Genomic DNA, 23,894 nt, shown 5'->3' with positions numbered 1-23,894 from the left:
TTGGTGAGATACCAAAGATCATCGTAAGCATCAACAAAAAAGGTTTATCTTTTTTGACTAAGCAAGCAACTAAAAGCGCTTCAAAACAATAGACGGGAGAGAAGGCATTGTTCGTCTGATAGTGTGCTCCAAGCATGTGCTAACCTGTGTTAAGGGAATCCTGCAAGTAAAGGTTTGAGTGAGTTGTGCACATGATCTAATGTGAATGGTGTGATCCATTTTGATTAATACAAAAGGTTTTATCTATATTTGTAATTCTGCCTGTAATGACAATCAGATCACTACTAAAAAGCGATTTCTACAGAGCAGAATAATAGGGCTAGGTGGAAAGAGTGAAAACTGCAAGATTTTAATTTCCCAAATCATTAAAATTATTTAAAAATTATGCGTGACATCAAACTTTGATTCAAGCAATAGGTATTGTTCTGATAACACATTCCATTCAAGGTATATCCCACCTGTGTAAAGTGGCATTCAAGGTCTCGCTCCCAGGGTAAGAGCATGCAGTCACAGTGACCTACATGGCGATGAAAATTTTCTGCAACCAGAAGAGAATTGGGTCATGTTAAGAGCTTAATTGTTGAAGTGAGATTAAAGGACTATAAAATCTCGACTTTTTGATTTTGGCATTCAGAGGGCTGTAAAGAGAAAGTGTTGAAAGATGCTTTCTCATAGGCAAAAACCACTTTCAGAAGGTTTGATGTTCACGATAGCCTTTACTAAGAAAATTTGGCCTCAGTGAGAATCGAACTCACGACCCCTGGTTTACAAGACCAGTGCTCTAACCCCTGAGCTATGAAGCCTGCATTTTGAAACAGTCCCACAATATTTTTGACCAATTCTATATTCCTTTTTCAAAAATCTTAGAATGTCATAAGTAGGAATGAACCCATGCTTCCTGAAAAGATCATGCGGCCATCCTCAAATACACAAGTCGAAAAAATTGCGAAACTCAAAGAAAGTTTGGTCGTGCTAAGAGTCCAATTCTTGGGATGAAATATAAAGCCTGGAGCAGTTTTTCATTCCCTGGTGCAGCACTGCTTTATATTAGTTGAGGATTTAATAGTCAGAGGGTTGAACAGAAAAAGTTTTGAAGGACTTTTTCCTTCCTTGATTCAAATTGCAGGTTTAAAAGCAAAGCGCTCACATCAGCCCAGTATGTGTGCATATCTTTTCTTTTAGTTATGTTCTGATAGAACCCTGTTGAAAAAACCTAAGCAGATTTGAAAGCTTAGAATGTCATAAGTAGGAATGAACCCATGCTTCCTGAAAAGATCATGCGGCCATCCTCAAATACACAAGTCGAAAAAATTGCGAAACTCAAAGAAAGTTTGGTCGTGCTAAGAGTCCAATTCTTGGGATGAAATATAAAGCCTGGAGCAGTTTTTCATTCCCTGGTGCAGCACTGCTTTATATTAGTTGAGGATTTAATAGTCAGAGGGTTGAACAGAAAAAGTTTTGAAGGACTTTTTCCTTCCTTGATTCAAATTGCAGGTTTAAAAGCAAAGCGCTCACATCAGCCCAGTATGTGTGCATATCTTTTCTTTTAGTTATGTTCTGATAGAACCCTGTTGAAAAAACCTAAGCAGATTTGAAAGCTGGTAGTAACATCAATTCACCATTAAAAAGCATCTTATGTACTAGAATATTTAGCTTCTTGAGAACAGCCACATTGGTTCTACTAACATGGTTCCAAAACAGCTCTTTTCACCATCAGCCTAGACTAAGATGTTAAGCCCCAGTTCTTAATGCCTCGGTAATCCTCGTGCTGCTTGGCACTACAATCCTTTTTCTTCATTCTTACCAGAAGGTCTTTTTATTCTGAAAATATTTTCATGTAGCAATTGCTAAAACATCCTGGGTAATATTTAAGCAAAACTGAGCTGCCAGAAGCGGTATTTGAACCCACAAGTCCAGGAGAGCATACAACCTGAACGTAGTCCCCCAGACCGCTCAACCATTCGGCAGCTTGCAGATTTTGGTGAGATACCAAAGATCATCGTAAGCATCAACAAAAAAGGTTTATCTTTTTTGACTAAGCAAGCAACTAAAAGCGCTTCAAAACAATAGACGGGAGAGAAGGCATTGTTCGTCTGATAGTGTGCTCCAAGCATGTGCTAACCTGTGTTAAGGGAATCCTGCAAGTAAAGGTTTGAGTGAGTTGTGCACATGATCTAATGTGAATGGTGTGATCCATTTTGATTAATACAAAAGGTTTTATCTATATTTGTAATTCTGCCTGTAATGACAATCAGATCACTACTAAAAAGCGATTTCTACAGAGCAGAATAATAGGGCTAGGTGGAAAGAGTGAAAACTGCAAGATTTTAATTTCCCAAATCATTAAAATTATTTAAAAATTATGCGTGACATCAAACTTTGATTCAAGCAATAGGTATTGTTCTGATAACACATTCCATTCAAGGTATATCCCACCTGTGTAAAGTGGCATTCAAGGTCTCGCTCCCAGGGTAAGAGCATGCAGTCACAGTGACCTACATGGCGATGAAAATTTTCTGCAACCAGAAGAGAATTGGGTCATGTTAAGAGCTTAATTGTTGAAGTGAGATTAAAGGACTATAAAATCTCGACTTTTTGATTTTGGCATTCAGAGGGCTGTAAAGAGAAAGTGTTGAAAGATGCTTTCTCATAGGCAAAAACCACTTTCAGAAGGTTTGATGTTCACGATAGCCTTTACTAAGAAAATTTGGCCTCAGTGAGAATCGAACTCACGACCCCTGGTTTACAAGACCAGTGCTCTAACCCCTGAGCTATGAAGCCTGCATTTTGAAACAGTCCCACAATATTTTTGACCAATTCTATATTCCTTTTTCAAAAATCTTAGAATGTCATAAGTAGGAATGAACCCATGCTTCCTGAAAAGATCATGCGGCCATCCTCAAATACACAAGTCGAAAAAATTGCGAAACTCAAAGAAAGTTTGGTCGTGCTAAGAGTCCAATTCTTGGGATGAAATATAAAGCCTGGAGCAGTTTTTCATTCCCTGGTGCAGCACTGCTTTATATTAGTTGAGGATTTAATAGTCAGAGGGTTGAACAGAAAAAGTTTTGAAGGACTTTTTCCTTCCTTGATTCAAATTGCAGGTTTAAAAGCAAAGCGCTCACATCAGCCCAGTATGTGTGCATATCTTTTCTTTTAGTTATGTTCTGATAGAACCCTGTTGAAAAAACCTAAGCAGATTTGAAAGCTGGTAGTAACATCAATTCACCATTAAAAAGCATCTTATGTACTAGAATATTTAGCTTCTTGAGAACAGCCACATTGGTTCTACTAACATGGTTCCAAAACAGCTCTTTTCACCATCAGCCTAGACTAAGATGTTAAGCCCCAGTTCTTAATGCCTCGGTAATCCTCGTGCTGCTTGGCACTACAATCCTTTTTCTTCATTCTTACCAGAAGGTCTTTTTATTCTGAAAATATTTTCATGTAGCAATTGCTAAAACATCCTGGGTAATATTTAAGCAAAACTGAGCTGCCAGAAGCGGTATTTGAACCCACAAGTCCAGGAGAGCATACAACCTGAACGTAGTCCCCCAGACCGCTCAACCATTCGGCAGCTTGCAGATTTTGGTGAGATACCAAAGATCATCGTAAGCATCAACAAAAAAGGTTTATCTTTTTTGACTAAGCAAGCAACTAAAAGCGCTTCAAAACAATAGACGGGAGAGAAGGCATTGTTCGTCTGATAGTGTGCTCCAAGCATGTGCTAACCTGTGTTAAGGGAATCCTGCAAGTAAAGGTTTGAGTGAGTTGTGCACATGATCTAATGTGAATGGTGTGATCCATTTTGATTAATACAAAAGGTTTTATCTATATTTGTAATTCTGCCTGTAATGACAATCAGATCACTACTAAAAAGCGATTTCTACAGAGCAGAATAATAGGGCTAGGTGGAAAGAGTGAAAACTGCAAGATTTTAATTTCCCAAATCATTAAAATTATTTAAAAATTATGCGTGACATCAAACTTTGATTCAAGCAATAGGTATTGTTCTGATAACACATTCCATTCAAGGTATATCCCACCTGTGTAAAGTGGCATTCAAGGTCTCGCTCCCAGGGTAAGAGCATGCAGTCACAGTGACCTACATGGCGATGAAAATTTTCTGCAACCAGAAGAGAATTGGGTCATGTTAAGAGCTTAATTGTTGAAGTGAGATTAAAGGACTATAAAATCTCGACTTTTTGATTTTGGCATTCAGAGGGCTGTAAAGAGAAAGTGTTGAAAGATGCTTTCTCATAGGCAAAAACCACTTTCAGAAGGTTTGATGTTCACGATAGCCTTTACTAAGAAAATTTGGCCTCAGTGAGAATCGAAGCCTGCATTTTGAAAGAGTCCCACAATATTTTTGACCAATTCTATATTCCTTTTTCAAAAATCTTAGAATGTCATAAGTAGGAATGAACCCATGCTTCCTGAAAAGATCATGCGGCCATCCTCAAATACACAAGTCGAAAAAATTGCGAAACTCAAAGAAAGTTTGGTCGTGCTAAGAGTCCAATTCTTGGGATGAAATATAAAGCCTGGAGCAGTTTTTCATTCCCTGGTGCAGCACTGCTTTATATTAGTTGAGGATTTAATAGTCAGAGGGTTGAACAGAAAAAGTTTTGAAGGACTTTTTCCTTCCTTGATTCAAATTGCAGGTTTAAAAGCAAAGCGTTCACATCAGCCCAGTATGTGTGCATATCTTTTCTTTTAGTTATGTTCTGATAGAACCCTGTTGAAAAAACCTAAGCAGATTTGAAAGCTGGTAGTAACATCAATTCACCATTAAAAAGCATCTTATGTACTAGAATATTTAGCTTCTTGAGAACAGCCACATTGGTTCTACTAACATGGTTCCAAAACAGCTCTTTTCACCATCAGCCTAGACTAAGATGTTAAGCCCCAGTTCTTAATGCCTCGGTAATCCTCGTGCTGCTTGGCACTACAATCCTTTTTCTTCATTCTTACCAGAAGGTCTTTTTATTCTGAAAATATTTTCATGTAGCAATTGCTAAAACATCCTGGGTAATATTTAAGCAAAACTGAGCTGCCAGAAGCGGTATTTGAACCCACAAGTCCAGGAGAGCATACAACCTGAACGTAGTCCCCCAGACCGCTCAACCATTCGGCAGCTTGCAGATTTTGGTGAGATACCAAAGATCATCGTAAGCATCAACAAAAAAGGTTTATCTTTTTTGACTAAGCAAGCAACTAAAAGCGCTTCAAAACAATAGACGGGAGAGAAGGCATTGTTCGTCTGATAGTGTGCTCCAAGCATGTGCTAACCTGTGTTAAGGGAATCCTGCAAGTAAAGGTTTGAGTGAGTTGTGCACATGATCTAATGTGAATGGTGTGATCCATTTTGATTAATACAAAAGGTTTTATCTATATTTGTAATTCTGCCTGTAATGACAATCAGATCACTACTAAAAAGCGATTTCTACAGAGCAGAATAATAGGGCTAGGTGGAAAGAGTGAAAACTGCAAGATTTTAATTTCCCAAATCATTAAAATTATTTAAAAATTATGCGTGACATCAAACTTTGATTCAAGCAATAGGTATTGTTCTGATAACACATTCCATTCAAGGTATATCCCACCTGTGTAAAGTGGCATTCAAGGTCTCGCTCCCAGGGTAAGAGCATGCAGTCACAGTGACCTACATGGCGATGAAAATTTTCTGCAACCAGAAGAGAATTGGGTCATGTTAAGAGCTTAATTGTTGAAGTGAGATTAAAGGACTATAAAATCTCGACTTTTTGATTTTGGCATTCAGAGGGCTGTAAAGAGAAAGTGTTGAAAGATGCTTTCTCATAGGCAAAAACCACTTTCAGAAGGTTTGATGTTCACGATAGCCTTTACTAAGAAAATTTGGCCTCAGTGAGAATCGAACTCACGACCCCTGGTTTACAAGACCAGTGCTCTAACCCCTGAGCTATGAAGCCTGCATTTTGAAACAGTCCCACAATATTTTTGACCAATTCTATATTCCTTTTTCAAAAATCTTAGAATGTCATAAGTAGGAATGAACCCATGCTTCCTGAAAAGATCATGCGGCCATCCTCAAATACACAAGTCGAAAAAATTGCGAAACTCAAAGAAAGTTTGGTCGTGCTAAGAGTCCAATTCTTGGGATGAAATATAAAGCCTGGAGCAGTTTTTCATTCCCTGGTGCAGCACTGCTTTATATTAGTTGAGGATTTAATAGTCAGAGGGTTGAACAGAAAAAGTTTTGAAGGACTTTTTCCTTCCTTGATTCAAATTGCAGGTTTAAAAGCAAAGCGCTCACATCAGCCCAGTATGTGTGCATATCTTTTCTTTTAGTTATGTTCTGATAGAACCCTGTTGAAAAAACCTAAGCAGATTTGAAAGCTGGTAGTAACATCAATTCACCATTAAAAAGCATCTTATGTACTAGAATATTTAGCTTCTTGAGAACAGCCACATTGGTTCTACTAACATGGTTCCAAAACAGCTCTTTTCACCATCAGCCTAGACTAAGATGTTAAGCCCCAGTTCTTAATGCCTCGGTAATCCTCGTGCTGCTTGGCACTACAATCCTTTTTCTTCATTCTTACCAGAAGGTCTTTTTATTCTGAAAATATTTTCATGTAGCAATTGCTAAAACATCCTGGGTAATATTTAAGCAAAACTGAGCTGCCAGAAGCGGTATTTGAACCCACAAGTCCAGGAGAGCATACAACCTGAACGTAGTCCCCCAGACCGCTCAACCATTCGGCAGCTTGCAGATTTTGGTGAGATACCAAAGATCATCGTAAGCATCAACAAAAAAGGTTTATCTTTTTTGACTAAGCAAGCAACTAAAAGCGCTTCAAAACAATAGACGGGAGAGAAGGCATTGTTCGTCTGATAGTGTGCTCCAAGCATGTGCTAACCTGTGTTAAGGGAATCCTGCAAGTAAAGGTTTGAGTGAGTTGTGCACATGATCTAATGTGAATGGTGTGATCCATTTTGATTAATACAAAAGGTTTTATCTATATTTGTAATTCTGCCTGTAATGACAATCAGATCACTACTAAAAAGCGATTTCTACAGAGCAGAATAATAGGGCTAGGTGGAAAGAGTGAAAACTGCAAGATTTTAATTTCCCAAATCATTAAAATTATTTAAAAATTATGCGTGACATCAAACTTTGATTCAAGCAATAGGTATTGTTCTGATAACACATTCCATTCAAGGTATATCCCACCTGTGTAAAGTGGCATTCAAGGTCTCGCTCCCAGGGTAAGAGCATGCAGTCACAGTGACCTACATGGCGATGAAAATTTTCTGCAACCAGAAGAGAATTGGGTCATGTTAAGAGCTTAATTGTTGAAGTGAGATTAAAGGACTATAAAATCTCGACTTTTTGATTTTGGCATTCAGAGGGCTGTAAAGAGAAAGTGTTGAAAGATGCTTTCTCATAGGCAAAAACCACTTTCAGAAGGTTTGATGTTCACGATAGCCTTTACTAAGAAAATTTGGCCTCAGTGAGAATCGAACTCACGACCCCTGGTTTACAAGACCAGTGCTCTAACCCCTGAGCTATGAAGCCTGCATTTTGAAAGAGTCCCACAATATTTTTGACCAATTCTATATTCCTTTTTCAAAAATCTTAGAATGTCATAAGTAGGAATGAACCCATGCTTCCTGAAAAGATCATGCGGCCATCCTCAAATACACAAGTCGAAAAAATTGCGAAACTCAAAGAAAGTTTGGTCGTGCTAAGAGTCCAATTCTTGGGATGAAATATAAAGCCTGGAGCAGTTTTTCATTCCCTGGTGCAGCACTGCTTTATATTAGTTGAGGATTTAATAGTCAGAGGGTTGAACAGAAAAAGTTTTGAAGGACTTTTTCCTTCCTTGATTCAAATTGCAGGTTTAAAAGCAAAGCGCTCACATCAGCCCAGTATGTGTGCATATCTTTTCTTTTAGTTATGTTCTGATAGAACCCTGTTGGAAAAAACCTAAGCAGATTTGAAAGCTGGTAGTAACATCAATTCACCATTAAAAAGCATCTTATGTACTAGAATATTTAGCTTCTTGAGAACAGCCACATTGGTTCTACTAACATGGTTCCAAAACAGCTCTTTTCACCATCAGCCTAGACTAAGATGTTAAGCCCCAGTTCTTAATGCCTCGGTAATCCTCGTGCTGCTTGGCACTGCAATCCTTTTTCTTCATTCTTACCAGAAGGTCTTTTTATTCTGAAAATATTTTCATGTAGCAATTGCTAAAACATCCTGGGTAATATTTAAGCAAAACTGAGCTGCCAGAAGCGGTATTTGAACCCACAAGTCCAGGAGAGCATACAACCTGAACGTAGTCCCCCAGACCGCTCAACCATTCGGCAGCTTGCAGATTTTGGTGAGATACCAAAGATCATCGTAAGCATCAACAAAAAAGGTTTATCTTTTTTGACTAAGCAAGCAACTAAAAGCGCTTCAAAACAATAGACGGGAGAGAAGGCATTGTTCGTCTGATAGTGTGCTCCAAGCATGTGCTAACCTGTGTTAAGGGAATCCTGCAAGTAAAGGTTTGAGTGAGTTGTGCACATGATCTAATGTGAATGGTGTGATCCATTTTGATTAATACAAAAGGTTTTATCTATATTTGTAATTCTGCCTGTAATGACAATCAGATCACTACTAAAAAGCGATTTCTACAGAGCAGAATAATAGGGCTAGGTGGAAAGAGTGAAAACTGCAAGATTTTAATTTCCCAAATCATTAAAATTATTTAAAAATTATGCGTGACATCAAACTTTGATTCAAGCAATAGGTATTGTTCTGATAACACATTCCATTCAAGGTATATCCCACCTGTGTAAAGTGGCATTCAAGGTCTCGCTCCCAGGGTAAGAGCATGCAGTCACAGTGACCTACATGGCGATGAAAATTTTCTGCAACCAGAAGAGAATTGGGTCATGTTAAGAGCTTAATTGTTGAAGTGAGATTAAAGGACTATAAAATCTCGACTTTTTGATTTTGGCATTCAGAGGGCTGTAAAGAGAAAGTGTTGAAAGATGCTTTCTCATAGGCAAAAACCACTTTCAGAAGGTTTGATGTTCACGATAGCCTTTACTAAGAAAATTTGGCCTCAGTGAGAATCGAACTCACGACCCCTGGTTTACAAGACCAGTGCTCTAACCCCTGAGCTATGAAGCCTGCATTTTGAAACAGTCCCACAATATTTTTGACCAATTCTATATTCCTTTTTCAAAAATCTTAGAATGTCATAAGTAGGAATGAACCCATGCTTCCTGAAAAGATCATGCGGCCATCCTCAAATACACAAGTCGAAAAAATTGCGAAACTCAAAGAAAGTTTGGTCGTGCTAAGAGTCCAATTCTTGGGATGAAATATAAAGCCTGGAGCAGTTTTTCATTCCCTGGTGCAGCACTGCTTTATATTAGTTGAGGATTTAATAGTCAGAGGGTTGAACAGAAAAAGTTTTGAAGGACTTTTTCCTTCCTTGATTCAAATTGCAGGTTTAAAAGCAAAGCGCTCACATCAGCCCAGTATGTGTGCATATCTTTTCTTTTAGTTATGTTCTGATAGAACCCTGTTGAAAAAACCTAAGCAGATTTGAAAGCTGGTAGTAACATCAATTCACCATTAAAAAGCATCTTATGTACTAGAATATTTAGCTTCTTGAGAACAGCCACATTGGTTCTACTAACATGGTTCCAAAACAGCTCTTTTCACCATCAGCCTAGACTAAGATGTTAAGCCCCAGTTCTTAATGCCTCGGTAATCCTCGTGCTGCTTGGCACTACAATCCTTTTTCTTCATTCTTACCAGAAGGTCTTTTTATTCTGAAAATATTTTCATGTAGCAATTGCTAAAACATCCTGGGTAATATTTAAGCAAAACTGAGCTGCCAGAAGCGGTATTTGAACCCACAAGTCCAGGAGAGCATACAACCTGAACGTAGTCCCCCAGACCGCTCAACCATTCGGCAGCTTGCAGATTTTGGTGAGATACCAAAGATCATCGTAAGCATCAACAAAAAAGGTTTATCTTTTTTGACTAAGCAAGCAACTAAAAGCGCTTCAAAACAATAGACGGGAGAGAAGGCATTGTTCGTCTGATAGTGTGCTCCAAGCATGTGCTAACCTGTGTTAAGGGAATCCTGCAAGTAAAGGTTTGAGTGAGTTGTGCACATGATCTAATGTGAATGGTGTGATCCATTTTGATTAATACAAAAGGTTTTATCTATATTTGTAATTCTGCCTGTAATGACAATCAGATCACTACTAAAAAGCGATTTCTACAGAGCAGAATAATAGGGCTAGGTGGAAAGAGTGAAAACTGCAAGATTTTAATTTCCCAAATCATTAAAATTATTTAAAAATTATGCGTGACATCAAACTTTGATTCAAGCAATAGGTATTGTTCTGATAACACATTCCATTCAAGGTATATCCCACCTGTGTAAAGTGGCATTCAAGGTCTCGCTCCCAGGGTAAGAGCATGCAGTCACAGTGACCTACATGGCGATGAAAATTTTCTGCAACCAGAAGAGAATTGGGTCATGTTAAGAGCTTAATTGTTGAAGTGAGATTAAAGGACTATAAAATCTCGACTTTTTGATTTTGGCATTCAGAGGGCTGTAAAGAGAAAGTGTTGAAAGATGCTTTCTCATAGGCAAAAACCACTTTCAGAAGGTTTGATGTTCACGATAGCCTTTACTAAGAAAATTTGGCCTCAGTGAGAATCGAACTCACGACCCCTGGTTTACAAGACCAGTGCTCTAACCCCTGAGCTATGAAGCCTGCATTTTGAAACAGTCCCACAATATTTTTGACCAATTCTATATTCCTTTTTCAAAAATCTTAGAATGTCATAAGTAGGAATGAACCCATGCTTCCTGAAAAGATCATGCGGCCATCCTCAAATACACAAGTCGAAAAAATTGCGAAACTCAAAGAAAGTTTGGTCGTGCTAAGAGTCCAATTCTTGGGATGAAATATAAAGCCTGGAGCAGTTTTTCATTCCCTGGTGCAGCACTGCTTTATATTAGTTGAGGATTTAATAGTCAGAGGGTTGAACAGAAAAAGTTTTGAAGGACTTTTTCCTTCCTTGATTCAAATTGCAGGTTTAAAAGCAAAGCGCTCACATCAGCCCAGTATGTGTGCATATCTTTTCTTTTAGTTATGTTCTGATAGAACCCTGTTGAAAAAACCTAAGCAGATTTGAAAGCTGGTAGTAACATCAATTCACCATTAAAAAGCATCTTATGTACTAGAATATTTAGCTTCTTGAGAACAGCCACATTGGTTCTACTAACATGGTTCCAAAACAGCTCTTTTCACCATCAGCCTAGACTAAGATGTTAAGCCCCAGTTCTTAATGCCTCGGTAATCCTCGTGCTGCTTGGCACTACAATCCTTTTTCTTCATTCTTACCAGAAGGTCTTTTTATTCTGAAAATATTTTCATGTAGCAATTGCTAAAACATCCTGGGTAATATTTAAGCAAAACTGAGCTGCCAGAAGCGGTATTTGAACCCACAAGTCCAGGAGAGCATACAACCTGAACGTAGTCCCCCAGACCGCTCAACCATTCGGCAGCTTGCAGATTTTGGTGAGATACCAAAGATCATCGTAAGCATCAACAAAAAAGGTTTATCTTTTTTGACTAAGCAAGCAACTAAAAGCGCTTCAAAACAATAGACGGGAGAGAAGGCATTGTTCGTCTGATAGTGTGCTCCAAGCATGTGCTAACCTGTGTTAAGGGAATCCTGCAAGTAAAGGTTTGAGTGAGTTGTGCACATGATCTAATGTGAATGGTGTGATCCATTTTGATTAATACAAAAGGTTTTATCTATATTTGTAATTCTGCCTGTAATGACAATCAGATCACTACTAAAAAGCGATTTCTACAGAGCAGAATAATAGGGCTAGGTGGAAAGAGTGAAAACTGCAAGATTTTAATTTCCCAAATCATTAAAATTATTTAAAAATTATGCGTGACATCAAACTTTGATTCAAGCAATAGGTATTGTTCTGATAACACATTCCATTCAAGGTATATCCCACCTGTGTAAAGTGGCATTCAAGGTCTCGCTCCCAGGGTAAGAGCATGCAGTCACAGTGACCTACATGGCGATGAAAATTTTCTGCAACCAGAAGAGAATTGGGTCATGTTAAGAGCTTAATTGTTGAAGTGAGATTAAAGGACTATAAAATCTCGACTTTTTGATTTTGGCATTCAGAGGGCTGTAAAGAGAAAGTGTTGAAAGATGCTTTCTCATAGGCAAAAACCACTTTCAGAAGGTTTGATGTTCACGATAGCCTTTACTAAGAAAATTTGGCCTCAGTGAGAATCGAACTCACGACCCCTGGTTTACAAGACCAGTGCTCTAACCCCTGAGCTATGAAGCCTGCATTTTGAAACAGTCCCACAATATTTTTGACCAATTCTATATTCCTTTTTCAAAAATCTTAGAATGTCATAAGTAGGAATGAACCCATGCTTCCTGAAAAGATCATGCGGCCATCCTCAAATACACAAGTCGAAAAAATTGCGAAACTCAAAGAAAGTTTGGTCGTGCTAAGAGTCCAATTCTTGGGATGAAATATAAAGCCTGGAGCAGTTTTTCATTCCCTGGTGCAGCACTGCTTTATATTAGTTGAGGATTTAATAGTCAGAGGGTTGAACAGAAAAAGTTTTGAAGGACTTTTTCCTTCCTTGATTCAAATTGCAGGTTTAAAAGCAAAGCGCTCACATCAGCCCAGTATGTGTGCATATCTTTTCTTTTAGTTATGTTCTGATAGAACCCTGTTGAAAAAACCTAAGCAGATTTGAAAGCTGGTAGTAACATCAATTCACCATTAAAAAGCATCTTATGTACTAGAATATTTAGCTTCTTGAGAACAGCCACATTGGTTCTACTAACATGGTTCCAAAACAGCTCTTTTCACCATCAGCCTAGACTAAGATGTTAAGCCCCAGTTCTTAATGCCTCGGTAATCCTCGTGCTGCTTGGCACTACAATCCTTTTTCTTCATTCTTACCAGAAGGTCTTTTTATTCTGAAAATATTTTCATGTAGCAATTGCTAAAACATCCTGGGTAATATTTAAGCAAAACTGAGCTGCCAGAAGCGGTATTTGAACCCACAAGTCCAGGAGAGCATACAACCTGAACGTAGTCCCCCAGACCGCTCAACCATTCGGCAGCTTGCAGATTTTGGTGAGATACCAAAGATCATCGTAAGCATCAACAAAAAAGGTTTATCTTTTTTGACTAAGCAAGCAACTAAAAGCGCTTCAAAACAATAGACGGGAGAGAAGGCATTGTTCGTCTGATAGTGTGCTCCAAGCATGTGCTAACCTGTGTTAAGGGAATCCTGCAAGTAAAGGTTTGAGTGAGTTGTGCACATGATCTAATGTGAATGGTGTGATCCATTTTGATTAATACAAAAGGTTTTATCTATATTTGTAATTCTGCCTGTAATGACAATCAGATCACTACTAAAAAGCGATTTCTACAGAGCAGAATAATAGGGCTAGGTGGAAAGAGTGAAAACTGCAAGATTTTAATTTCCCAAATCATTAAAATTATTTAAAAATTATGCGTGACATCAAACTTTGATTCAAGCAATAGGTATTGTTCTGATAACACATTCCATTCAAGGTATATCCCACCTGTGTAAAGTGGCATTCAAGGTCTCGCTCCCAGGGTAAGAGCATGCAGTCACAGTGACCTACATGGCGATGAAAATTTTCTGCAACCAGAAGAGAATTGGGTCATGTTAAGAGCTTAATTGTTGAAGTGAGATTAAAGGACTATAAAATCTCGACTTTTTGATTTTGGCATTCAGAGGGCTGTAAAGAGAAAGTGTTGAAAGATGCTTTCTCATAGGCAAAAACCACTTTCAGAAGGTTTGATGTTCACGATAGCCTTTACTAAGAAAATTTGGCCTCAGTGAGAATCGAACTCACGACCCCTGGTTTACAAGACCAGTGCTCTAACCCCTGAGCTATGAAGCCTGCATTTTGAAACAGTCCCACAATATTTTTGACCAATTCTATATTCCTTTTTCAAAAATCTTAGAATGTCATAAGTAGGAATGAACCCATGCTTCCTGAAAAGATCATGCGGCCATCCTCAAATACACAAGTCGAAAAAATTGCGAAACTCAAAGAAAGTTTGGTCGTGCTAAGAGTCCAATTCTTGGGATGAAATATAAAGCCTGGAGCAGTTTTTCATTCCCTGGTGCAGCACTGCTTTATATTAGTTGAGGATTTAATAGTCAGAGGGTTGAACAGAAAAAGTTTTGAAGGACTTTTTCCTTCCTTGATTCAAATTGCAGGTTTAAAAGCAAAGCGCTCACATCAGCCCAGTATGTGTGCATATCTTTTCTTTTAGTTATGTTCTGATAGAACCCTGTTGAAAAAACCTAAGCAGATTTGAAAGCTGGTAGTAACATCAATTCACCATTAAAAAGCATCTTATGTACTAGAATATTTAGCTTCTTGAGAACAGCCACATTGGTTCTACTAACATGGTTCCAAAACAGCTCTTTTCACCATCAGCCTAGACTAAGATGTTAAGCCCCAGTTCTTAATGCCTCGGTAATCCTCGTGCTGCTTGGCACTACAATCCTTTTTCTTCATTCTTACCAGAAGGTCTTTTTATTCTGAAAATATTTTCATGTAGCAATTGCTAAAACATCCTGGGTAATATTTAAGCAAAACTGAGCTGCCAGAAGCGGTATTTGAACCCACAAGTCCAGGAGAGCATACAACCTGAACGTAGTCCCCCAGACCGCTCAACCATTCGGCAGCTTGCAGATTTTGGTGAGATACCAAAGATCATCGTAAGCATCAACAAAAAAGGTTTATCTTTTTTGACTAAGCAAGCAACTAAAAGCGCTTCAAAACAATAGACGGGAGAGAAGGCATTGTTCGTCTGATAGTGTGCTCCAAGCATGTGCTAACCTGTGTTAAGGGAATCCTGCAAGTAAAGGTTTGAGTGAGTTGTGCACATGATCTAATGTGAATGGTGTGATCCATTTTGATTAATACAAAAGGTTTTATCTATATTTGTAATTCTGCCTGTAATGACAATCAGATCACTACTAAAAAGCGATTTCTACAGAGCAGAATAATAGGGCTAGGTGGAAAGAGTGAAAACTGCAAGATTTTAATTTCCCAAATCATTAAAATTATTTAAAAATTATGCGTGACATCAAACTTTGATTCAAGCAATAGGTATTGTTCTGATAACACATTCCATTCAAGGTATATCCCACCTGTGTAAAGTGGCATTCAAGGTCTCGCTCCCAGGGTAAGAGCATGCAGTCACAGTGGCGATGAAATTTTCTGCAACCAGAAGAGAATTGGGTCATGTTAAGAGCTTAATTGTTGAAGTGAGATTAAAGGACTATAAAATCTCGACTTTTTGATTTTGGCATTCAGAGGGCTGTAAAGAGAAAGTGTTGAAAGATGCTTTCTCATAGGCAAAAACCACTTTCAGAAGGTTTGATGTTCACGATAGCCTTTACTAAGAAAATTTGGCCTCAGTGAGAATCGAACTCACGACCCCTGGTTTACAAGACCAGTGCTCTAACCCCTGAGCTATGAAGCCTGCATTTTGAAACAGTCCCACAATATTTTTGACCAATTCTATATTCCTTTTTCAAAAATCTTAGAATGTCATAAGTAGGAATGAACCCATGCTTCCTGAAAAGATCATGCGGCCATCCTCAAATACACAAGTCGAAAAAATTGCGAAACTCAAAGAAAGTTTGGTCGTGCTAAGAGTCCAATTCTTGGGATGAAATATAAAGCCTGGAGCAGTTTTTCATTCCCTGGTGCAGCACTGCTTTATATTAGTTGAGGATTTAATAGTCAGAGGGTTGAACAGAAAAAGTTTTGAAGGACTTTTTCCTTCCTTGATTCAAATTGCAGGTTTAAAAGCAAAGCGCTCACATCAGCCCAGTATGTGTGCATATCTTTTCTTTTAGTTATGTTCTGATAGAACCCTGTTGAAAAAACCTAAGCAGATTTGAAAGCTGGTAGTAACATCAATTCACCATTAAAAAGCATCTTATGTACTAGAATATTTAGCTTCTTGAGAACAGCCACATTGGTTCTACTAACATGGTTCCAAAACAGCTCTTTTCACCATCAGCCTAGACTAAGATGTTAAGCCCCAGTTCTTAATGCCTCGGTAATCCTCGTGCTGCTTGGCACTACAATCCTTTTTCTTCATTCTTACCAGAAGGTCTTTTTATTCTGAAAATATTTTCATGTAGCAATTGCTAAAACATCCTGGGTAATATTTAAGCAAAACTGAGCTGCCAGAAGCGGTATTTGAACCCACAAGTCCAGGAGAGCATACAACCTGAACGTAGTCCCCCAGACCGCTCAACCATTCGGCAGCTTGCAGATTTTGGTGAGATACCAAAGATCATCGTAAGCATCAACAAAAAAGGTTTATCTTTTTTGACTAAGCAAGCAACTAAAAGCGCTTCAAAACAATAGACGGGAGAGAAGGCATTGTTCGTCTGATAGTGTGCTCCAAGCATGTGCTAACCTGTGTTAAGGGAATCCTGCAAGTAAAGGTTTGAGTGAGTTGTGCACATGATCTAATGTGAATGGTGTGATCCATTTTGATTAATACAAAAGGTTTTATCTATATTTGTAATTCTGCCTGTAATGACAATCAGATCACTACTAAAAAGCGATTTCTACAGAGCAGAATAATAGGGCTAGGTGGAAAGAGTGAAAACTGCAAGATTTTAATTTCCCAAATCATTAAAATTATTTAAAAATTATGCGTGACATCAAACTTTGATTCAAGCAATAGGTATTGTTCTGATAACACATTCCATTCAAGGTATATCCCACCTGTGTAAAGTGGCATTCAAGGTCTCGCTCCCAGGGTAAGAGCATGCAGTCACAGTGGCGATGAAATTTTCTGCAACCAGAAGAGAATTGGGTCATGTTAAGAGCTTAATTGTTGAAGTGAGATTAAAGGACTATAAAATCTCGACTTTTTGATTTTGGCATTCAGAGGGCTGTAAAGAGAAAGTGTTGAAAGATGCTTTCTCATAGGCAAAAACCACTTTCAGAAGGTTTGATGTTCACGATAGCCTTTACTAAGAAAATTTGGCCTCAGTGAGAATCGAACTCACGACCCCTGGTTTACAAGACCAGTGCTCTAACCCCTGAGCTATGAAGCCTGCATTTTGAAACAGTCCCACAATATTTTTGACCAATTCTATATTCCTTTTTCAAAAATCTTAGAATGTCATAAGTAGGAATGAACCCATGCTTCCTGAAAAGATCATGCGGCCATCCTCAAATACACAAGTCGAAAAAATTGCGAAACTCAAAGAAAGTTTGGTCGTGCTAAGAGTCCAATTCTTGGGATGAAATATAAAGCCTGGAGCAGTTTTTCATTCCCTGGTGCAGCACTGCTTTATATTAGTTGAGGATTTAATAGTCAGAGGGTTGAACAGAAAAAGTTTTGAAGGACTTTTTCCTTCCTTGATTCAAATTGCAGGTTTAAAAGCAAAGCGCTCACATCAGCCCAGTATGTGTGCATATCTTTTCTTTTAGTTATGTTCTGATAGAACCCTGTTGAAAAAACCTAAGCAGATTTGAAAGCTGGTAGTAACATCAATTCACCATTAAAAAGCATCTTATGTACTAGAATATTTAGCTTCTTGAGAACAGCCACATTGGTTCTACTAACATGGTTCCAAAACAGCTCTTTTCACCATCAGCCTAGACTAAGATGTTAAGCCCCAGTTCTTAATGCCTCGGTAATCCTCGTGCTGCTTGGCACTACAATCCTTTTTCTTCATTCTTACCAGAAGGTCTTTTTATTCTGAAAATATTTTCATGTAGCAATTGCTAAAACATCCTGGGTAATATTTAAGCAAAACTGAGCTGCCAGAAGCGGTATTTGAACCCACAAGTCCAGGAGAGCATACAACCTGAACGTAGTCCCCCAGACCGCTCAACCATTCGGCAGCTTGCAGATTTTGGTGAGATACCAAAGATCATCGTAAGCATCAACAAAAAAGGTTTATCTTTTTTGACTAAGCAAGCAACTAAAAGCGCTTCAAAACAATAGACGGGAGAGAAGGCATTGTTCGTCTGATAGTGTGCTCCAAGCATGTGCTAACCTGTGTTAAGGGAATCCTGCAAGTAAAGGTTTGAGTGAGTTGTGCACATGATCTAATGTGAATGGTGTGATCCATTTTGATTAATACAAAAGGTTTTATCTATATTTGTAATTCTGCCTGTAATGACAATCAGATCACTACTAAAAAGCGATTTCTACAGAGCAGAATAATAGGGCTAGGTGGAAAGAGTGAAAACTGCAAGATTTTAATTTCCCAAATCATTAAAATTATTTAAAAATTATGCGTGACATCAAACTTTGATTCAAGCAATAGGTATTGTTCTGATAACACATTCCATTCAAGGTATATCCCACCTGTGTAAAGTGGCATTCAAGGTCTCGCTCCCAGGGTAAGAGCATGCAGTCACAGTGACCTACATGGCGATGAAAATTTTCTGCAACCAGAAGAGAATTGGGTCATGTTAAGAGCTTAATTGTTGAAGTGAGATTAAAGGACTATAAAATCTCGACTTTTTGATTTTGGCATTCAGAGGGCTGTAAAGAGAAAGTGTTGAAAGATGCTTTCTCATAGGCAAAAACCACTTTCAGAAGGTTTGATGTTCACGATAGCCTTTACTAAGAAAATTTGGCCTCAGTGAGAATCGAACTCACGACCCCTGGTTTACAAGACCAGTGCTCTAACCCCTGAGCTATGAAGCCTGCATTTTGAAACAGTCCCACAATATTTTTGACCAATTCTATATTCCTTTTTCAAAAATCTTAGAATGTCATAAGTAGGAATGAACCCATGCTTCCTGAAAAGATCATGCGGCCATCCTCAAATACACAAGTCGAAAAAATTGCGAAACTCAAAGAAAGTTTGGTCGTGCTAAGAGTCCAATTCTTGGGATGAAATATAAAGCCTGGAGCAGTTTTTCATTCCCTGGTGCAGCACTGCTTTATATTAGTTGAGGATTTAATAGTCAGAGGGTTGAACAGAAAAAGTTTTGAAGGACTTTTTCCTTCCTTGATTCAAATTGCAGGTTTAAAAGCAAAGCGCTCACATCAGCCCAGTATGTGTGCATATCTTTTCTTTTAGTTATGTTCTGATAGAACCCTGTTGAAAAAACCTAAGCAGATTTGAAAGCTGGTAGTAACATCAATTCACCATTAAAAAGCATCTTATGTACTAGAATATTTAGCTTCTTGAGAACAGCCACATTGGTTCTACTAACATGGTTCCAAAACAGCTCTTTTCACCATCAGCCTAGACTAAGATGTTAAGCCCCAGTTCTTAATGCCTCGGTAATCCTCGTGCTGCTTGGCACTACAATCCTTTTTCTTCATTCTTACCAGAAGGTCTTTTTATTCTGAAAATATTTTCATGTAGCAATTGCTAAAACATCCTGGGTAATATTTAAGCAAAACTGAGCTGCCAGAAGCGGTATTTGAACCCACAAGTCCAGGAGAGCATACAACCTGAACGTAGTCCCCCAGACCGCTCAACCATTCGGCAGCTTGCAGATTTTGGTGAGATACCAAAGATCATCGTAAGCATCAACAAAAAAGGTTTATCTTTTTTGACTAAGCAAGCAACTAAAAGCGCTTCAAAACAATAGACGGGAGAGAAGGCATTGTTCGTCTGATAGTGTGCTCCAAGCATGTGCTAACCTGTGTTAAGGGAATCCTGCAAGTAAAGGTTTGAGTGAGTTGTGCACATGATCTAATGTGAATGGTGTGATCCATTTTGATTAATACAAAAGGTTTTATCTATATTTGTAATTCTGCCTGTAATGACAATCAGATCACTACTAAAAAGCGATTTCTACAGAGCAGAATAATAGGGCTAGGTGGAAAGAGTGAAAACTGCAAGATTTTAATTTCCCAAATCATTAAAATTATTTAAAAATTATGCGTGACATCAAACTTTGATTCAAGCAATAGGTATTGTTCTGATAACACATTCCATTCAAGGTATATCCCACCTGTGTAAAGTGGCATTCAAGGTCTCGCTCCCAGGGTAAGAGCATGCAGTCACAGTGACCTACATGGCGATGAAAATTTTCTGCAACCAGAAGAGAATTGGGTCATGTTAAGAGCTTAATTGTTGAAGTGAGATTAAAGGACTATAAAATCTCGACTTTTTGATTTTGGCATTCAGAGGGCTGTAAAGAGAAAGTGTTGAAAGATGCTTTCTCATAGGCAAAAACCACTTTCAGAAGGTTTGATGTTCACGATAGCCTTTACTAAGAAAATTTGGCCTCAGTGAGAATCGAACTCACGACCCCTGGTTTACAAGACCAGTGCTCTAACCCCTGAGCTATGAAGCCTGCATTTTGAAACAGTCCCACAATATTTTTGACCAATTCTATATTCCTTTTTCAAAAATCTTAGAATGTCATAAGTAGGAATGAACCCATGCTTCCTGAAAAGATCATGCGGCCATCCTCAAATACACAAGTCGAAAAAATTGCGAAACTCAAAGAAAGTTTGGTCGTGCTAAGAGTCCAATTCTTGGGATGAAATATAAAGCCTGGAGCAGTTTTTCATTCCCTGGTGCAGCACTGCTTTATATTAGTTGAGGATTTAATAGTCAGAGGGTTGAACAGAAAAAGTTTTGAAGGACTTTTTCCTTCCTTGATTCAAATTGCAGGTTTAAAAGCAAAGCGCTCACATCAGCCCAGTATGTGTGCATATCTTTTCTTTTAGTTATGTTCTGATAGAACCCTGTTGAAAAAACCTAAGCAGATTTGAAAGCTGGTAGTAACATCAATTCACCATTAAAAAGCATCTTATGTACTAGAATATTTAGCTTCTTGAGAACAGCCACATTGGTTCTACTAACATGGTTCCAAAACAGCTCTTTTCACCATCAGCCTAGACTAAGATGTTAAGCCCCAGTTCTTAATGCCTCGGTAATCCTCGTGCTGCTTGGCACTACAATCCTTTTTCTTCATTCTTACCAGAAGGTCTTTTTATTCTGAAAATATTTTCATGTAGCAATTGCTAAAACATCCTGGGTAATATTTAAGCAAAACTGAGCTGCCAGAAGCGGTATTTGAACCCACAAGTCCAGGAGAGCATACAACCTGAACGTAGTCCCCCAGACCGCTCAACCATTCGGCAGCTTGCAGATTTTGGTGAGATACCAAAGATCATCGTAAGCATCAACAAAAAAGGTTTATCTTTTTTGACTAAGCAAGCAACTAAAAGCGCTTCAAAACAATAGACGGGAGAGAAGGCATTGTTCGTCTGATAGTGTGCTCCAAGCATGTGCTAACCTGTGTTAAGGGAATCCTGCAAGTAAAGGTTTGAGTGAGTTGTGCACATGATCTAATGTGAATGGTGTGATCCATTTTGATTAATACAAAAGGTTTTATCTATATTTGTAATTCTGCCTGTAATGACAATCAGATCACTACTAAAAAGCGATTTCTACAGAGCAGAATAATAGGGCTAGGTGGAAAGAGTGAAAACTGCAAGATTTTAATTTCCCAAATCATTAAAATTATTTAAAAATTATGCGTGACATCAAACTTTGATTCAAGCAATAGGTATTGTTCTGATAACACATTCCATTCAAGGTATATCCCACCTGTGTAAAGTGGCATTCAAGGTCTCGCTCCCAGGGTAAGAGCATGCAGTCACAGTGGCGATGAAATTTTCTGCAACCAGAAGAGAATTGGGTCATGTTAAGAGCTTAATTGTTGAAGTGAGATTAAAGGACTATAAAATCTCGACTTTTTGATTTTGGCATTCAGAGGGCTGTAAAGAGAAAGTGTTGAAAGATGCTTTCTCATAGGCAAAAACCACTTTCAGAAGGTTTGATGTTCACGATAGCCTTTACTAAGAAAATTTGGCCTCAGTGAGAATCGAACTCACGACCCCTGGTTTACAAGACCAGTGCTCTAACCCCTGAGCTATGAAGCCTGCATTTTGAAACAGTCCCACAATATTTTTGACCAATTCTATATTCCTTTTTCAAAAATCTTAGAATGTCATAAGTAGGAATGAACCCATGCTTCCTGAAAAGATCATGCGGCCATCCTCAAATACACAAGTCGAAAAAATTGCGAAACTCAAAGAAAGTTTGGTCGTGCTAAGAGTCCAATTCTTGGGATGAAATATAAAGCCTGGAGCAGTTTTTCATTCCCTGGTGCAGCACTGCTTTATATTAGTTGAGGATTTAATAGTCAGAGGGTTGAACAGAAAAAGTTTTGAAGGACTTTTTCCTTCCTTGATTCAAATTGCAGGTTTAAAAGCAAAGCGCTCACATCAGCCCAGTATGTGTGCATATCTTTTCTTTTAGTTATGTTCTGATAGAACCCTGTTGAAAAAACCTAAGCAGATTTGAAAGCTGGTAGTAACATCAATTCACCATTAAAAAGCATCTTATGTACTAGAATATTTAGCTTCTTGAGAACAGCCACATTGGTTCTACTAACATGGTTCCAAAACAGCTCTTTTCACCATCAGCCTAGACTAAGATGTTAAGCCCCAGTTCTTAATGCCTCGGTAATCCTCGTGCTGCTTGGCACTACAATCCTTTTTCTTCATTCTTACCAGAAGGTCTTTTTATTCTGAAAATATTTTCATGTAGCAATTGCTAAAACATCCTGGGTAATATTTAAGCAAAACTGAGCTGCCAGAAGCGGTATTTGAACCCACAAGTCCAGGAGAGCATACAACCTGAACGTAGTCCCCCAGACCGCTCAACCATTCGGCAGCTTGCAGATTTTGGTGAGATACCAAAGATCATCGTAAGCATCAACAAAAAAGGTTTATCTTTTTTGACTAAGCAAGCAACTAAAAGCGCTTCAAAACAATAGACGGGAGAGAAGGCATTGTTCGTCTGATAGTGTGCTCCAAGCATGTGCTAACCTGTGTTAAGGGAATCCTGCAAGTAAAGGTTTGAGTGAGTTGTGCACATGATCTAATGTGAATGGTGTGATCCATTTTGATTAATACAAAAGGTTTTATCTATATTTGTAATTCTGCCTGTAATGACAATCAGATCACTACTAAAAAGCGATTTCTACAGAGCAGAATAATAGGGCTAGGTGGAAAGAGTGAAAACTGCAAGATTTTAATTTCCCAAATCATTAAAATTATTTAAAAATTATGCGTGACATCAAACTTTGATTCAAGCAATAGGTATTGTTCTGATAACACATTCCATTCAAGGTATATCCCACCTGTGTAAAGTGGCATTCAAGGTCTCGCTCCCAGGGTAAGAGCATGCAGTCACAGTGACCTACATGGCGATGAAAATTTTCTGCAACCAGAAGAGAATTGGGTCATGTTAAGAGCTTAATTGTTGAAGTGAGATTAAAGGACTATAAAATCTCGACTTTTTGATTTTGGCATTCAGAGGGCTGTAAAGAGAAAGTGTTGAAAGATGCTTTCTCATAGGCAAAAACCACTTTCAGAAGGTTTGATGTTCACGATAGCCTTTACTAAGAAAATTTGGCCTCAGTGAGAATCGAACTCACGACCCCTGGTTTACAAGACCAGTGCTCTAACCCCTGAGCTATGAAGCCTGCATTTTGAAACAGTCCCACAATATTTTTGACCAATTCTATATTCCTTTTTCAAAAATCTTAGAATGTCATAAGTAGGAATGAACCCATGCTTCCTGAAAAGATCATGCGGCCATCCTCAAATACACAAGTCGAAAAAATTGCGAAACTCAAAGAAAGTTTGGTCGTGCTAAGAGTCCAATTCTTGGGATGAAATATAAAGCCTGGAGCAGTTTTTCATTCCCTGGTGCAGCACTGCTTTATATTAGTTGAGGATTTAATA

At 38.4% G+C, this 23,894-nt stretch overlaps 14 non-coding genes across 14 annotated transcripts; all 14 read right to left on the bottom strand.

Moving 5' to 3' along the window:
* Window positions 1-730: 730 nt before the first annotated feature.
* TRNAT-UGU (transfer RNA threonine (anticodon UGU)) lies at window positions 731-803 on the bottom strand. The gene has a single exon. It is a non-coding gene; the product is annotated as a tRNA-Thr (tRNA).
* A 1,905-nt stretch (window positions 804-2,708) lies between these two features.
* Window positions 2,709-2,781, bottom strand: TRNAT-UGU (transfer RNA threonine (anticodon UGU)). Its single transcript has one exon. It is a non-coding gene; the product is annotated as a tRNA-Thr (tRNA).
* A 3,097-nt stretch (window positions 2,782-5,878) lies between these two features.
* TRNAT-UGU (transfer RNA threonine (anticodon UGU)) lies at window positions 5,879-5,951 on the bottom strand. The gene has a single exon. It is a non-coding gene; the product is annotated as a tRNA-Thr (tRNA).
* A 1,537-nt stretch (window positions 5,952-7,488) lies between these two features.
* On the bottom strand, window positions 7,489-7,561 carry TRNAT-UGU (transfer RNA threonine (anticodon UGU)). The gene has a single exon. It is a non-coding gene; the product is annotated as a tRNA-Thr (tRNA).
* A 1,538-nt stretch (window positions 7,562-9,099) lies between these two features.
* On the bottom strand, window positions 9,100-9,172 carry TRNAT-UGU (transfer RNA threonine (anticodon UGU)). The gene has a single exon. It is a non-coding gene; the product is annotated as a tRNA-Thr (tRNA).
* Window positions 9,173-10,709: 1,537 nt separating this feature from the next.
* Window positions 10,710-10,782, bottom strand: TRNAT-UGU (transfer RNA threonine (anticodon UGU)). The gene has a single exon. It is a non-coding gene; the product is annotated as a tRNA-Thr (tRNA).
* Window positions 10,783-12,319: 1,537 nt separating this feature from the next.
* Window positions 12,320-12,392, bottom strand: TRNAT-UGU (transfer RNA threonine (anticodon UGU)). The gene has a single exon. It is a non-coding gene; the product is annotated as a tRNA-Thr (tRNA).
* Window positions 12,393-13,929: 1,537 nt separating this feature from the next.
* On the bottom strand, window positions 13,930-14,002 carry TRNAT-UGU (transfer RNA threonine (anticodon UGU)). Its single transcript has one exon. It is a non-coding gene; the product is annotated as a tRNA-Thr (tRNA).
* Window positions 14,003-15,529: 1,527 nt separating this feature from the next.
* Window positions 15,530-15,602, bottom strand: TRNAT-UGU (transfer RNA threonine (anticodon UGU)). Its single transcript has one exon. It is a non-coding gene; the product is annotated as a tRNA-Thr (tRNA).
* A 1,527-nt stretch (window positions 15,603-17,129) lies between these two features.
* Window positions 17,130-17,202, bottom strand: TRNAT-UGU (transfer RNA threonine (anticodon UGU)). Its single transcript has one exon. It is a non-coding gene; the product is annotated as a tRNA-Thr (tRNA).
* Window positions 17,203-18,739: 1,537 nt separating this feature from the next.
* Window positions 18,740-18,812, bottom strand: TRNAT-UGU (transfer RNA threonine (anticodon UGU)). The gene has a single exon. It is a non-coding gene; the product is annotated as a tRNA-Thr (tRNA).
* Window positions 18,813-20,349: 1,537 nt separating this feature from the next.
* TRNAT-UGU (transfer RNA threonine (anticodon UGU)) lies at window positions 20,350-20,422 on the bottom strand. Its single transcript has one exon. It is a non-coding gene; the product is annotated as a tRNA-Thr (tRNA).
* A 1,527-nt stretch (window positions 20,423-21,949) lies between these two features.
* TRNAT-UGU (transfer RNA threonine (anticodon UGU)) lies at window positions 21,950-22,022 on the bottom strand. Its single transcript has one exon. It is a non-coding gene; the product is annotated as a tRNA-Thr (tRNA).
* A 1,537-nt stretch (window positions 22,023-23,559) lies between these two features.
* TRNAT-UGU (transfer RNA threonine (anticodon UGU)) lies at window positions 23,560-23,632 on the bottom strand. Its single transcript has one exon. It is a non-coding gene; the product is annotated as a tRNA-Thr (tRNA).
* Window positions 23,633-23,894: the final 262 nt, after the last annotated feature.

The sequence above is a fragment of the Eleutherodactylus coqui genome, unplaced genomic scaffold (genome assembly GCF_035609145.1).
Source record: "Eleutherodactylus coqui strain aEleCoq1 unplaced genomic scaffold, aEleCoq1.hap1 HAP1_SCAFFOLD_199, whole genome shotgun sequence".
NCBI classification, from domain to species: domain Eukaryota; kingdom Metazoa; phylum Chordata; class Amphibia; order Anura; family Eleutherodactylidae; genus Eleutherodactylus; species Eleutherodactylus coqui.
This window is presented reverse-complemented; position numbering and strand designations above follow the sequence as displayed.